This window comes from Heterocephalus glaber, unplaced genomic scaffold (genome assembly GCF_053883595.1).
Source record: "Heterocephalus glaber isolate CG9 unplaced genomic scaffold, H.glaber_assembly_v1.0 deba00000546, whole genome shotgun sequence".
Lineage (NCBI taxonomy): Eukaryota > Metazoa > Chordata > Mammalia > Rodentia > Bathyergidae > Heterocephalus > Heterocephalus glaber.
The window spans coordinates 44121872-44138756 of NW_028258147.1; the positions used below are offsets into that span (position 1 = coordinate 44121872).

Below are 16885 nucleotides of genomic sequence, written 5' to 3' on the forward strand. Positions count from 1 at the left end.
CCTTTGAATAGAAATATCCTTAAATAGGACTTTGACTACAGTACACTTGGACTGTCTTGTCTCAGGGTTTAGAGATGCCCTCCCCCACACTTACCTGCACAGGCTTTAGCTCACGACCTGAGAGATTTCATGTTCTAAAAGGGAGGCCTATTATAGGACATATATAACCTCATTTGTACCCCACTGAAGTATTGATTGTCTGATAAAAACACAATTAAAACCCAATTTTCAAGCAAAGAGGGATTGCAAGGTATACCAACATAAAGTACAGATTTCTCACCAATGCTGACATATCTGGGACACATGTTAACTTCAGGACAAAGACAAGTGTGCCCCTAAAGAGAGGCAGTTTGCTGTCAGGATCCTCCAGAGTCTAAACAGCAGCTGAGGGCTTTCTTTGGAGTGGTAGTCTTCTGTCACATATGATTACCCCATTTTGGAGTAATAAACAAACCCTTATATGAGGGAACTAAAGGATCAGAAACTAAACCCTTAAAGTGGACAACAGCCACTCAAGAAAACTTTAAGGCCTTAAAATGGGCCCTGATACAGAACCCAGCATTAGGAATCCAAGACCTAAACAAGCGTTTTTCTCTCTTCATGGCTGAGAAATAGCAAGCAGGAATATCAGGACCCCTGAAGTGAATCCCAATCTCCTGCTTAGGGTTATGACGCATGGTGAGAAAAAAGACACAGACAGAGTTAAGAGACAGATATGGGGAGCCAGGATGATTAGTGCTTGTTCAAGCAAGGCTGAACAAGAAAAGTCCCTGAACACCCAGAGCTGTCGGTGTTTATTGGTGACATCATATTTAGATTGAAATAAAGGGGCTATGTGGAATTGCTATGGATGTGTTGCTGATGCAGGCAAGTCTTGTAAAGGAAGACAGAAAACACTCTTGAATTAGGAACAGAACAGGTAATATATAGGTTGTGGTTAATAATTAACCTTGTGTTTTTAGTAAAGCATATTTTAACTTTGGGGCTAGAATTTAGGTAAGAATCACTCTGACCTAGGCACATAGGCTTTGGCAAGCCTCACTTCTATAAACAAGACAATCATGAGGTTAACTCTTTACAGCTTGCACTTTTTACAGCATACTTTGGGATAATCAATAGGGTAGCCCCCACATTTTGGGAGTGGGACTAAACATCTGGGCCTGGAATACTGACCTGTTGCCTACTTTCCCAAGTGACTAGATGGAGTGAGACAGGACTGGCCTAGATGCCTGTAAGAAATAGCCACTTTGGCACTCTTAATCAAGGAAGCTTCTAAGATAACCTAGGGACAAATGCTCTTAGTTCTAACCTCACACCAGTTCAAGGCTCTGTTAGAGCTCAAGGGACATTTATGAATGACTGGAGAAAGGATCACTAAATATCAGGTCATTCTTATCAAAAAGTCAGATGTCTCTCTTCAGTCTTGTACTGTTTTAGGCCCAGCCACCCTCCTCTGAAATAACCAACAGATAGACCATGAGTCTGAAAAAAACATCATCCAGAACTGTGCAAGCTGTCTCAATTTGAGGGGCCAGGCTTTGACAGGGATGCCTAGCGCGTGATTCACTGGTGCCAGCAGTTTCATAAAGGATGGCATTAGAAGGGCAGGATATGCTGTGGTTAGCCCTACCCAGGTCATTGAAGCAAGAAGACTTCCCCCTTGGACTTCAACCTAAAAGAAGAACTTATCACCCTTACTTGGGCTTTCCAACTTGCCCAGGATGCTGATTCCAAATTTCCCTTTCTATTCCTAATGCACAAACAGTCATGTGGAAAAAGAGGAATTTTGACTACTCACCAGTCTCCAACATGGATTAGAGATCCTCAATCTCCCAGAGACAGTAAATATCCCAAGGGAGGTAGCAGTTATCCATTTCTGGGGATATTAAGCCTCCTTGGGCCCTTTCTCCCAGAGAGTTTCTAAGGTAGATTTCATTGCTAACTTGCCACTTTCCAAAATAATTCTGGCCCATCTATAGCTCTATGCATAGTCCCACTCCAGGCCTTGGGTAAGAGACAGGATACTCTACAGAAGAGCTTCAAACTATTCATAATGAGGGAGTATTTCAAAAGGGCCAACACTGGTATGTGGGACCCTGACTGCTGTGACAAGCCAGTGGAAAATCACTAAGTTCCTACATGATGACTTCCACCTAGAGTGCCATGTTACTACCTCTATGGCAATAGACTCTTTGGACTGCTGGGATTCTAAAACATGGTAACCCAGGTCTTAAAGACAAGTCCTGTCTGTGCCTCCCATACTACCCAGACTCATCCACCCCCATTGCCTGAAAAAGTACAAAGTTGTGGGTCCTCCCCTGAAGATTGACAAATAGACCTCACCTGTATGCCTACATGTAAGGGGTACACCCACCTCCTGGTATGCATTGACACCTTTACTGTGTGGACAGAAGCCTTACCCACTACATCAGAGTGGGCCTTGGAGGTGATAAAAGTCCACCTTTAAAAAATGACCCCTAGGTTTGGACTTCTTATGTCTATTCAGAGTGATAATGGACCATTCTTTAAATTCCAAGTCATCTAAGGAGTCATCAAAGGACTGGGAATTAAGTACAATCACCATACTGTGTGGAGACCCCATCAGCAGCAGCTTCTGATAGATTTCCCTCCAGTTTTGGGTGGCTGCTCTATATAATAGCTACCATCTTTCCAACACACCCCTACTCCCACCAAAAGAGTAACCTGATGCTTGCTCTCCTCCTAGCAACTAGTGACATCACAGGCTCCTCCAGTCCCTAGCCACTACCTCACTCAACCCCACCTCAGCTCCTACAAGCCCCTATAAAAGGCACTTGCTGTCCTGGCCATATTGCTTTTGTCTCTCCTTTGTTCAGAGACAGCCCAGCACATCTGTTTCCCTAATAAAGGCTTGTTGTGGCCTGGTCAGGTCTTGGTTTTAGGCCTTTTACCTGACATTTCTGGTACTGTGACTCAGATGGTAGATGGCCCATTAACAGATGATCCCCTGTGGGATGGGGTTGATTGGCCTTTTGACCATCTCCATTGGAACATATCTGCCAAGCCAGGACCCTCATGGGGCTTTCTACCTTTGTCATTGCTGACCCTACACATCCACACTGGTCACCAACGTCTGGGTGAGTAGGGAGTTCAGCCTCCCTCTCATCGGGTTCTCTGTCGCATTCTCTCTCCCTCTGAGGACTTCTGAGAAATCGAAGTGCTTGGTCAGAGAAACCCTCATGGCCACTGGGCCCAGGACTGTGCCCCTGGGGGATGCCCCATCGGGCCGCCTCCTCTTGGTCTCTACCTCTGGGAGACTCACTCGGAGACTGTCAAAGGAGACAAGGACTCTTCTCCCCTTTGTCTTTCTCCCTGGGAGCTGCCTCCTCTTCACCCACTCTAACCAGGGGGTCCAACAATCCAACCCCCCCCCAATGCCTCTGGGCTGCCTCTTGGCACAACTGAAACTCCTCAGATTGTTGGGACCAGACTTTAAGCCAAAAAGCCTTGTTTTCTATTATAATCAGGTTTGGCTTCAGTATAAATTAGATAATGGGTTTCCATGGCCCCAAAATGTCACTTTCGATTTTAACATACTGTGTGATTTACACAACTGCTGTCAGTGCAATGACAAATGGTCAAAAATACCCTAGATACAAGCCTTTTTCCACCTACACTCTCAAACCTCCCTGGCAAACCTGTTCTTCTTCTCAAGTACTCCTAGCCTGAGCTGATCACTCACCACTCGTACCTACCCCACCTTATAACCCTGTTGATAGGAAAAAGTTTTAAAGTTTAGTAGATTAGCTATTAAAGTAGTTGTGGAAGCAAAATAGGTAGTGTATCCCTTTAAAAGCTTGCCTTAGCCCATTTCTTCTGCTGTTTAAAGTGAAGGTTATATAGCTCCTTTGATGTGTAGCTCCACTATAGATAACATTGTAGCTCTGAAGAAAAAAGTGGGAATCCTTGAACAAACTTGTGATATATGTGCCTTAACCATCATGTGTTTAGGACTGTAATCAGTGACAGAAACCACCTGTGTCTAACCCTTAAACAGGAATTGGAACTTTATTTACTTAACAAAGACCACTAGGCATGAGATAATGACTGACAGAAGTATAAAAGGTTTATAGTGAGTTGGAGGCAAAATATTAAAACAGCTACAAGTAAAAGACATAATTTTGATATAAAAGGATTTTATATGTTTATCTTGTTAGAAGGACAAGACCAAATGGCTTAGGTATGTCAAGAAGGTGTGCAGAAGTGATTTATAAAGAAAATATATATGTTTGCTTGTTGGTTTCAAGTTTGTTATGAAAGGTTTACAGGAATAGTTTTCATTCCTTGTGATTTTAATTCTACAAGAGATCTCTGTAATTGACTTACAAAAAGTTTTGAATAGTCTTACTTATAATTATAAACCTAAAAATTATAAAGATATTATAATTCCATTGGGCTAAATATATTTGAGTGCACTCTAGTTTTATAAATGGCCTTTTATCTTTGTTTTTTGTCCAATCATACAGCTGTTTTATTTATAGATAAAGGTTATTAAGTTCAAGACATGCTCCCCTTGGTGAACAAAGGAGCAGCTGAATGGAAATACTTTCCAGTCTTTGTTCACTAGGGGGACCTCAACAGTTTTCATCTTACCACAGACTGACCTGATAGCTTTCATAGCCTTATAAAAGACTTACATCAATAAATATTACTTAAATATATTATTGTACTATGTTTACATCAATTGTCATCAAAGGGAAATATTCTAAATATGTTATTATGGTATGCTTACACTGGTCATTTTCAAAGGACTAAATATCCTGTAAAAAACAACAATAACAAAGTTTTATTTTTTCTGGTGTACTAAATGTATTTATACTTCCTGACTGTACAGATTTTCTAATATTTGTTTATGATAATAACCTCTTTTTCATTCATTTATTTGCCTTTTTCATACACTCCAGCTGTTTATGACAACTGATACATTTATGGACTGAGATATTTTCTTTAGATGGTACCCTATCAAAAGATTATTTATTTATTTATTTATTTTTCAAAGATAATAATTTAGGTAAAAACTTTTGGTGTTTTTAAAAAATGAGCATGTTTAACAATGGCTATTTTAAATCAAGATGGACATTTAAATGTGTTACAAAGGTAAAGTCATCATAATTGTCATGTTAAAATATTATTTGTGGCTCTTTTTCTGTTAATATTCTACAGGAATTCAACTACTAAAACATCCATGACTGATAACAATAGCAGTTCTCTATATTTTAAATTCCAAAATGCTTGTTATTCAGGTAAAATTATAATAGTTAAGTTCATTACTCTTGTTACAATGCTAATGCTATTAACCTTCTCTTCTGGGTGTTCAACTATAATTTGGAGACCAAAACTATAAAGGTAACTGGGCTATGAGGACAGCCAATACTTTGGCCCTGGCCCCTCAAGGTCAACAAAGATCCAGGACATGAGGGAACCTTCTCTACAGGGTCCTACATCTTTGGTAAATCACTTAACCTCCTAAACAGGTAGATTGCTGGACACCAGAGGACAATGTACTGTGTGCCAAAGGAGGGTCACCAAGAAAAATATCTCCAATGCTTTCACTGAAAACAACTTGGTCAAGTAAGGCCATGACCCATCCTGATGGCTGACACTGACAGAGGAGCAGAGAAGCTCTATGCATGGTTCCAAAGTTATGGCCAGGGGAGACTTAACTGACCTTGATAGATAGCAAGAGGTTCATATTGATTGGCACAGGTCTCGCTTTAACTTGGTCTTAAACACCCAGCAAAAAAAATAACCAAAAGAGGCACAAAACAATGACATAATAATAAAGCTAGACTTCAGAAAAATTAAGACACAGCCCATCCATAAAAATCTTTTGGTTCACTCATGACACAGCCATTTCAAACAAAACAAAACAAAACAAAACAAAATTTGGGGGACTAAATAGAAGGGGAAAGTCATTAATTAGCTACAAGTGTGTATAGATTCTTTTCAGAGAAATTAAAATAAGTTCTTTACAGGTGTCCAATCCTAGAAACCACTGGTCTCCAGATCTCTCCTTTTAGACAAGTGTTTTTCTGATTCTGTGATAATAAATTAACTATTGTGTAGTGATCAAAAAATAAAACCATAAAGTAAGAGTATTGGGAAAAAATCCCCTGCTTGTCAGCCACAGTCAGGATAAGTTCTATACCAAGCAGCTACAAGATTTATTCCTTTTAAAATAACATAAATCCTTGTTCTCTGTTTATGATGCCTCTTCTCATTATGCTCATATTTCCTGGATACCTACCCATGTCTGAAAAGATCAAGCCTTTTATGTTACACTTGATCTCCTTAAGTTGGCTAGTGTCCTTATTGAGGTTATCAGTTCTCTTTATTTTTAAATATATCTAGGAGGCCTCCAAAAGCTGAGAGATACAGGAATAAAACTGTCCTTTACACAACTATTCCATGGCTTTGCTGGAACTATCAACCTAAAATGTGTGTTTTCATGGCCTTGAATTTAAAGGACAAGTCAAGTTCATAGTAACACTACAGTCATCTCTATGTGGCCTCCAAAAGACATTTGCTCAGTTACATACACCTTTTATATTTCAAAAAATGATTATAAAAATTATATAAATTGTGTTTATCACTTTTCCACTCATTCTCTCAGAGCAAGGACATGTCACATGGGCCCTTAGATCATGAGCTATGATCTCTTACTTCTATAACAGGCTCTTACTTCTATAACAGATGAGCCCCTAAACATCCAGCTGTCTCTGTAAAACCTATGTAAATAAAACAAACTACACATCAAGTGAAAAAGACTTAAGACTCAAAGGACCAGATATGTCCCCCAAGGTGCTAACTGATGGTGGGATATGTTTGGTTCCTGGAGCTCATGGCTCCCCTGGCTATTACTGCTCTTGGGACCCCTCAGTATTATCTGTCTGATCCTCTGCTTTGGATCATGCTTGTTTCGCTGTTTTCAAAGTTTCTTACAGGAATGCATGAAGGCATTTACCAAGGAGACACTTACAGAGCTCATCATGGTGGGGTACCAGCCACTGAAGCAGAAGGAAAAAGCCCCCACCTACTGCTGCCCCCATCAGATCCAGGTTTAGCCCCAACCTTTGCCCCTTTGTCAGCTTGAAGCAGCTACAGAAGAAACCTTTGCCCAACAACCATAAAACAAGAGACTGGAATGATAGCCTTCCCTCCAATTTAGGGTGGCTGGTGTATATAATAGCTACCTTCTTTCCAACACACCCCAACTCACACCAAAAGAGTAAGCTAATACTTGCTCTCCTCCAAGCAACTAGTGATGTCACAGGCTCCTCCAGTCCCTAGCCATTACCTCACCCAACCCCACCTCAGCTCCTACAAGCCCCTATAAAAGGCACTTGCTGTCCTGGCCATATTGCTTTTGTCTCTCCTTTGTTCAGAGACAGCCTGGCAGATCTGTTTCCCTAATAAAGGCTTGCTGTGGCCTGGTCTAGTCTAGGTTTTTGGCCTTTTACCTGACAGCTTCAATATTTTCATAAGAAATGAGAATAAAGATTGCTGTGGTGACTCTAGTAGAAACTAAATGAGGGCAAGATGCCATGGAAATATGAAAGAAGGGATGTGAAATGCACTAGGATTATGGAAGAGGTGGCATTTTACCTAAAATGTTTGAACTACATAGTTTACCAGTAATGATGGTTTGGCATTGATGACAGTGGCTATAGTTTGAAGCAAAGGCATATGGGCATCATGAGCATAGAGAGATGACATTCTTAAAATTTGTCTGTGTGTAAACTATGAAGGGTCTGAGAGAATTAGTATTCTTGTGCCTGTAAAAGCCTAGGTAAAAGGTTTTGCCACATGTAAGCTGAACACAGATTGTAGGGGTGAAGGGCTATACCTCAATTCCCCCAAGGTTCAGGAAGGACTCTACCTCCTTGCTATATTTTTTTTGGAGGAAACATAACATATCTCATGTATAGTCTCTCAAATCAGCAGAAATGTGAAAAGAGCTTACAAGAGTTGCAAATTGTTGGTTAACAAAAATGACTGCCTCTATCAGCTCATCCCTTGATGGTTCTGTCACACAGAGGCTACACAACATCAAAGGCTTTGGTCAGGAGTGAAATGCAGATGGGCAAGAGGGTAGATCCTAGTGTATCCAAACATGCCAACTTCTTCTCCTGCATATAATACCAAATTAATTATTTGATTATGGTGGAGAATGTATATATAATTATCAAAATCAAGGCACTGTTTGTTTTCCTGGCTGTAGGGAACAGGGGAAGGGGATGTTACCAGAACCTCTGCAGTAAGTCCTAGTCTCCTGTGAGCCATGGCAGCACACGATGAATTACAGGAAAGGTAGACAAATGAGACTGAGAAGAAGCTGAGCTTTGGGTCTGATTAGTGCTGCTCTGGGCAGCAAAGACAAAAGCCCCCTAGCTTGCAGCACCTTTTATTCAGTACATGGGGAAACAGATGTAACAAGTGAAAATGCAGAGTTCAGTACTTCACATTGGGATAAACAAGGTGTAACAAAAAGCTGGGGGGCAGTGGACATCTAAGAACAATGAGGAACTATGCAGATGAAGATTTGGCTCCTCCCTGGCATCTCCCACAGGTGTGGTCTTGTCCTGGAGATTGCAGCATGGGTGGGGGGGGTCACTCAGGTCTCAGTTGTGACCAGAGGCCAAAATGCAATTATGTCTGGAATGTCCTAGCTGGGCTGTAGGCACAAGAACTAGGTGTACTCAAATGATTTTTCCCTAGAATTATGTAGCATTGCTCCCAACACCTGGCCTTCTTTTTTTTTTTTTTTTGGTACTGGGGATCAAACTCAAGACCTTGCACTTGTGAGACAGGTGACAGAACCACTGAGCTAAATCCCCAGCCCCTGGCCTTCTTTATTTGTAGGAAAATACACTTAATTTTAAGCTAAACAAAGAATTTTTCTTTGGCTCAAAGATAGCATACCTGGCCTTGTATCACCAATGTAAGAATCTAGTTTCTTGGACACTTAAGATTCCAAAGAGGATTCTAATATCCACTAACATCTCAGAGTATTTATCTAGCCAAACTTACTTACTCAAAAGTAGAAAAAAACTGAGGCTTGGACAGAAGAAAGAATCAGGCTCAGGTACCCTAGCTTAAAAGCAGTCATTTCCATCACCTAGACACCACCTCTGACTGGGCAGACTTTTGTCATCATTTTCCCTGTTTCCTATGTATCAGTCTCCTTAACTGGGGGCATTAGAATGACTCTGGAGACAGTTTTGCCCATTTGGAAAGTAACATTTTTGCTATCCCTCTATTTTCTTTCACTGAGCTAAATCCCCAGCCCTCTATCCCTCAATTTTTAATCCATTAAACCTTCAGTATATAAAGATATCAAGGCATTTGTATGTAGGCCAAGTAGCATGTTGGATATTTTTGGTCAGTGAAGCCATTTACCACTACTGTGTTCTCATTTCCTATCACATTTTCTACAGCAATCAAACATTCAGTCTTCAATCCTCACTAGCCAGGGAGCATTCACAGGAGGCAGAGATGAGCCAGAACCTCTCCTTTATGTTGTAATATTTCAATTCAACCAGCAGATGGGGACATACCAAGGCATGTCATGATAGGATCCATATTAACATGAGTACATCGATGACATGATGAGATTAACTCAGAAAAGATTCTCCTTTGCAGAATAAATGGAGACTGAGCAAAAGACCAGATGACAGAACAATTAATGAGTTATTGGGGGTCCCAAAGGGAAAGGGACTTATTTAGAAAAGAAAGACACAAATCAGTGAGGCCCAGGGTTTCAGAGCTACAAGCAACAAAGACCAAGATCTTTATTTGTTCCTCTTTTTGTATCTTACACAGTGAGCTGATACATGTCACTAGTCATGTACTTTCAGAACAGAACAGGCTACCTTATTCATAAAAATGTTAAAGCATTACAGAAATTACACAAATGGAAAGAGTAGATTCTGTTCCCAGAGTCAAGCTATTGCAAGGCATCTATCTAAATAAACATTTTCAAGAAGACATTCTTTCCTTATCTACAAGGAGCAGGGAGCACCTGGGATACAGTGAGTGCATGTCTGGGAGATCATCTTTAATCTCTTGTCACCTGGCCCTCTCAGAAACTCTGTGACTATACCCAGACATCACCTAGCATTCTCCTGCACTGAGACAATTCCATCAATGAGCCATGGCACATGGGCCAGAGAAAAGACAAAATAGGGACAGAAGAGAGTAGAATTACACTCAAATCCTTCAGTGAACAGAGTGAGGAATACATTAAGGTGCATAGAATTGACTCCACCCATTTTCTCTCCAATTATGCTCTCCATGATATTGGCCTTATTCTTCTACAAAGAGTACTTACATCTATAAGGGCTTTATAAAGATGCCTTAGTAGTCAAAACATATAGGTCTGGTGTGTGCCTTAAAATATATATAATCAAAGCATATATTGCATTGCATTCACTTCTCACTTAGATGCACATCAATCTGTTAAATGCTCTGTAGAGTCACTCACTACATAAATCCTTTCAATATTCCCAGGCTATATTGGTTCTTTTCACTGAACCTTGTTATTATTGCTTTGAATGTTGGATATGTTTGTGTGATATAATGAGAAACATTTATTTTAAGTTAATGAAAGGAAGGCATACCAAAAGATTGGGTCCCACTGGATCATAGTTTGAAGGAATAAAGCAATAAATGTACACTGCCCACCACTGAGGTTTCAGTCTCTACTAATGAAGAAATTCAAGGTTGATTGTGAACATCCTTGTTCTGTAGATTTCCAACTGGCTCAAGTCTTAGATTTCAAATCATTAACCCATTGTGCAATTTAGTATATTCTCTAAAATTCCTATATTGCAAACTGAATACCTAATGATGACAGTTCAGTTATGAGTCCAGTAAAATGTGATGATCATATGAGTGCTTTTTCCTGATGAGTAGAATGATATTATCAATATGAGAATGGCTTATATTAGTATCAGCACAACTCTCCTCTGCACTTGCTTCACATTGCCCCTTCATAAATGTAGGTATGGCATAGAATAGAGGACTTCACTACATTTTTGTCCCATGCTCTTGGAACTTCCAATCTGAACATGTGCAGAAAATATATTTAGATTATTTTTAGTTACTTATGTGAGACACTTGATATTTGAACAGATAATATATAAAAGCACTCATATTCTTGATTGGAATAAGAAAATCATTATTCCCATTCTAGAAGGTTAAGAAAGCAGAATCTTGGGAGACAAAACTTGAGAGCATGTTGAAGCTGAGTGCACAAAACCTTTTGGGGTGGGGAATAACATATAAAAGAATTGTCTCCTAGGTATCATAGACAGACCACTATAGGGATCAAATACTCTATTGCAATATGCACATACATTTTTATTGCTCTACAGTAACCCAAGCTATGAGAACTTGAGACATTTAAAAATTTCTCTAGCTTCAGGTCCTTCATCAGGAAAACCAGTCAATCAGAACTGCACTTCAAAAGAAACTTTCAAAGATTCAAAGTATAATGCATGGGCAAAGACCTGCATATTAGACACACTCACTTTCTAAATGACAGGACATTGAATGAAGATTTGAAAGTTTCACATGCTTGCTAAAGAAATAATTCTCCACACATATTACATACTACACATATTATAAACTAAGTCTGAAAGGTGCAAAAAGTTCATAGATGTGCAATGTGCCCCTTAAAAATCTAATGCGATGTTCTCATTTTAAAAGGGGAAGAAGCCAATGAAGACATTACTACATTAAACTGTGAGGTGGTAGGGGAAGGTGGAAAGTGACAAGTAGAGTTACATTACTCAGAGAGTGTAGAACTCATTGGTGGAGAAGTTAATGAAGTGGGTTTGATAGAAGTCAGGTATTTGAGCTAAGTCACGAGATGTGACCATGCCGAAACACCTGTCCTTTTTGAATGAGAATGGCAAGTAGGGAAATGAACTGCATTTGGAAATATATTGCACTGGCCCGATTTTGTGAAATTGAAACTTGCCGTTACACTGTAGATCCTGTGCGGATCCTTAATGACCTAAGAAACTTCATCTTCAACATTCCTTTTCTGTTCTCTGTAGAAAATTTTGTCTATGCTTGTAAGAACTTAATCTTCTCAGCAGGAAGCAGCAGGCACTGATAACATGGGAAATTATTTTATGAGCCTGGCAAAAATCCCTTTCTTTCATTTACTTTTAATATCTAATTTGAGGATCTCAAAATAAATGGTGATCAAGTTTGTCTTTCCTTCAGGAATACTTTGTGACTAATTCATTTCATGACATCTATAATTGCATTATCTCCTCTAAATTTTAATTGAAAAAAGATTGCTTAAATTTCTGTCCTCAAAATACTTCTGAGTGTGTAGCACTGTTTTTATCAGCATATAAAATGCTGGGGGACACATGAAGCCCCATGTAATCCACTACATTGCTCAACACAAAATGGGACCTCATATAATGATTTCTGTGTTCTGAATATCTAGGTACCCCAAAATACAGATGTTTCAGAACCTAATTCCCAAGCTGATGCTATGAGGAAGTGGGGTCTCTGGAATTTATTTATGTAATGAATCAATAATGACATACACATGTAAAAGACAGGCCAAAGACATCTTGTACACATGCATGCCTTGTGAGAACTCAGCTAGAAGTCTCCATATGTAAACAATGTCTCATTAGATATTTAAGTTGCCAGTGCTTTGATGTTGGATTTTCTAGGCTTCACAACTGTGAGAAATAATTACTTCATAAAGTCTACAACCCTGTGGTATTTTGGTTTGGTCTGCTACAATGCACGAAGACAAGGTTTATAAATACATTTTGGTGAAGTGTATAGCATAGCAACAGCCATGGTAGGATCTAGATAGCAAAAAAATACATGTTTCCATTTGCTGGTGCAACTTGATAGATGCACATGTCCTGGTTCATGTGAATACCTATTTCCTCTCCCTCACAAAATCACATAATCACTGCCATGGGTAACCAATGGAAGTGCATGCAATGGATTGTTGTTTACATTAGTATCAATACATTTCATTGGGGCCTATGGCAATAAATGTTTATGCGGAATTCAAAACTAAAGAAACCTGCAAAAGAAAGGCTGGTTCCCAGAGACCCAAAGGCATCTTTATGCATTTTCAATACATCTTCTGACAAATCTAGGAAACAGAAAAAAGGACAAAATGTCTCTAAATATTTAAGTATTAAGCTTTTTAATTAATATGTTTGACATACGTGTTCCCATTCACCTTAGGGAGTATGATATGTATTTAACATTTTGATTCTTATGGTTTCTCTTCTTCTCCTTACCCATCACCCTCCCTCTGGCTCCAGATCCCCTTTCCCAATTGCATCATCATATTACCAATATTATTGTCATTATTTAGTTCATGTTTGTGAAATTCAGAGATTGTATTCATTGTGGGTAGTTGGTATATAACATCAAATATTTTTACACCCCCTTCTTCCCTTCCTTGGCCTCCTGATTCCCTCCCATCTGCCAAAAAGCTCTCTGTGTCTGTATACATCCATTAACAGATGAATAAAGAAAATATGGTATCTATGCATAATGGTATACTACTTGGCTACAAAGAAGGACAAATTCAAGACATTTGTAGGAAAATGGATGCACCTTGAGTACATGTTAATTGTCAAGCTTGTTAAATCAGACAAACAAGATTAAGTGCTTTTAAAATGTAGACAGTTTCTTGAATACATATATAACAACTTTCTGTCAAAATGGGATGAAATGAATGTGTGATAATGTCAACTGTTTCCAAATTATATCCTCCAAGTATAAATTTCACTTAAATACTGAAAACTTTCAGTTTAACAAAACCTTACAACCTTTGGGTCAACTAGTACTGAATATTTTCAGAAATAAATATGGTACAAAGTAAATTATATCTTTAAAAATTGAAGAAAGGAGAGATTCTGTAGACACATCATGAAACCACTCATGTTATTTTTGCTAAATTTAATTGTATTCTTTAAAAAAATACAATAATTTATTGAAAGTATATAGTGCAATTTGTTACTGTTTATATTGAGAAATTAGCACATTCTTTCTTGATAGTATTTGTATCACCTAACACAATTAACTTTTGGGCATATGGAGAAAACACTAAAAACTTTTATCAAATTTTAATTCTATGTGACACTGTGTCAATCACTTTAGTCACTAGGGGGTTTATGCCATTTGTACTCTACAACATGAACATTATGTTTCTCATTAACATCTCTCAACTTCCCCACACCCACACATGGCAACTATCACTAAATTTTCTGATTCTTTAAAGTTGTCAATTTTAGATGCTAAAAATAAATATGATCAAGCTTTAATCTGTCTATGCCTGGCATATTCCACATAATGACCTCTAGGTTAAACTACATTATCACAAATGAAAGATTTTCTTTCTTTTAAAACTGAACAAAGTTTCATTGTGTGAATAAGCTTCATTTTACCCATACAACTAAGATAATGGTTTGCATGAAACATGTCCCTTAAAGGCCATGTACTAAAGACTTGGATGCAAAGTGCTTTGTTATTCTGAATTTAACATTATTATGCACTTTCCAACCTCATCACTGCATTAATTCATAGACATATTGGAGGAAAACTATCTCAGCATGTGTGCTTTGAAACAGTGTATCTCATTTTTCACACACCTCTCTGTCTCTGTCACTGATTCTTAGCTTTCTCATATTCAGGATTTATGCTAAATCTCATTTTGAGTTCCTGCATGTTTCCTGATGCTATAAGAATCATAAAAAGCTTTCAAACATTATTTACAAAGGCTTTCTCTTTTCATGTTTTTCAAAGTAAGTGGAAAAATGGAAGTATTTCCCAGATTTAGTGCACACATATGGCTTCCCTCTTATGTGAATTCATTCATGAATTCAAATGCACTGAGGAAAATAAAACAGTTCCAACATTGTTGACATACATTCAGATTCTCTGTTCTATGAAGTCTTTCAGGTATGTAATAATACCCGTGTACTGAAAATTTTTATATTGCATACAAAGAAAGTGCTTCTCCACACTGTCCCTAGTTCAGTGCAAGTCACTTTATATATTCAAAGTTAATTTCCTCTCTTAATTTTTAAATATCTATGATGATAACTAGAGTAAAGGAAAGGCTTTTCCATATTGATTACATACACAGTTTCTACACTGTGATTCCTTTTGTGCCTTTGACAATTCCTGTGTGCTGAAAGCTTTTCCACACTGCTTACATAGATAGGGCTTCTCCCCAGTGTGAGTCCTTTCATGTATTTGACAAGAAATCTGTCTGCAGAAAGCTTTCCCACACTGGTTACATATATAGGGTTTCTCCCCAGCATGAGTCCTTTCATGTTTTTGACATTCACTGTGTGTGCTGAAAGCTTTCCCACATTGCTTACAAATATAGGGTTTTTTCCCCCATGTGGGTCTTTTCATATATTTGATAAGAATCATGTGTGGTGAAAGCTTTCCCGCATTGCTTACATACATAGTTTTCCCCCCGTGGGAGTTCCTTCATGATTACCAAATGAAGTGTTATTATTTAAGGATTTCCAACTGTGATTATATATATAGGATTTTCTTCCAGTGTGAGCTCTTTCATGTTTCTGAATATCATGGTGAGAATTCAAACCTTTCCTCCATTGTATACAAGTATTCACCTTACTGTGATTTCTTTCCTGGATTTGAACATAGTTGGGTGTAGTGAAGTGTCTCACATTTTGCTTATATATAAAAGATTGTTCTTCAGCATTACTTCCTTTAGTGCATGCACAGTAGCATTTTCCCCATTGCTCATATCCATAGGTTTTTTCTTCAGCATTGGTTTTTGCATGTTTTTGCAAAGACTGAAAGTCAGTTGATGTTTTTCTATGTCTGGTACACTTAGAGAGCTTCTGTTCAAATCTATGAAGTGCATATGATTTGAGTCCAGTGTTTTGTTGACAGAATCTATCTACCTCTGCACTACTGTCAAAGAAAAAATCCAACCAGTCACATTTAAAAGTGTCTTTATATTAATGGTTGACCAGGAAGAGTTTTGATTTTATATCTCCTAATGATATTTGATCACGAACTTACTGTACATTCTGGATGATGGCTTGGAAATAGCTTTTACCAAAATGGTATTCATTTGTGAGTTTGGAATTGATATGTTTGCAATACATAATGATAACTTTCATTTTGAACAATTGATGCATATGATACATATATTATTTTTCACACCTATATTCCCCATGACTCTACCCCTCTCCATTTTACTGAGCTTCTTCACCCTCTCCAAAATGTCTGCCTCTCTCTTTTTTATCATCTCTCCTTTATTTTACTTCTTAATTCATAGTTTGCATTTCTCATATAAAATATAACATGTCATGTTGAGCTTTCTGTGCTTATCTTATTCAATGTAATATGGATTCCAGATCCATACATTTTTTTTGGCAAATGACATCATTTCATTCTCCTTTATGGCTGCATACCATTCCTTCATATTTACACACCACATTATTTTCCATGCTGGAGACTGACCCCGGGGTTTTAGCACTGTGCTACATTCTCAGAGTTATTTATCTTTTATTTTGAAACTGAGCCTCATCAGTCATTGAGTGCCTAGCCTGAGCATGAATGTGCCTCAGCTTCCCAGAATGTTCCATCCTGTCCAGGCCATCCCATTTTCCATTTTTACTCATATGTGAATGGGCATCTAGGCTGTTTCCTGAGCTTCACATTTGTAAGTTTTACTGTGACAAACGTGGATATGCATGCATCCACTTGATATGATTACTTTAACTTTGTGGGGAATACACCCAGTAGAAGTATAGCTGGGTAAAATGGAAATTTCATTTTTACTTTTTTTGAGAAACCT

General features: G+C 38.4%; 1 protein-coding gene across 1 annotated transcript in view; it reads right to left on the reverse strand.

Moving 5' to 3' along the window:
• LOC101718729 (uncharacterized) overlaps window positions 1-16885 on the reverse strand; it is a 169369-nt gene that overhangs the window by 83250 nt on the left and 69234 nt on the right. The gene's annotated exons all lie outside the window — the stretch shown is intronic.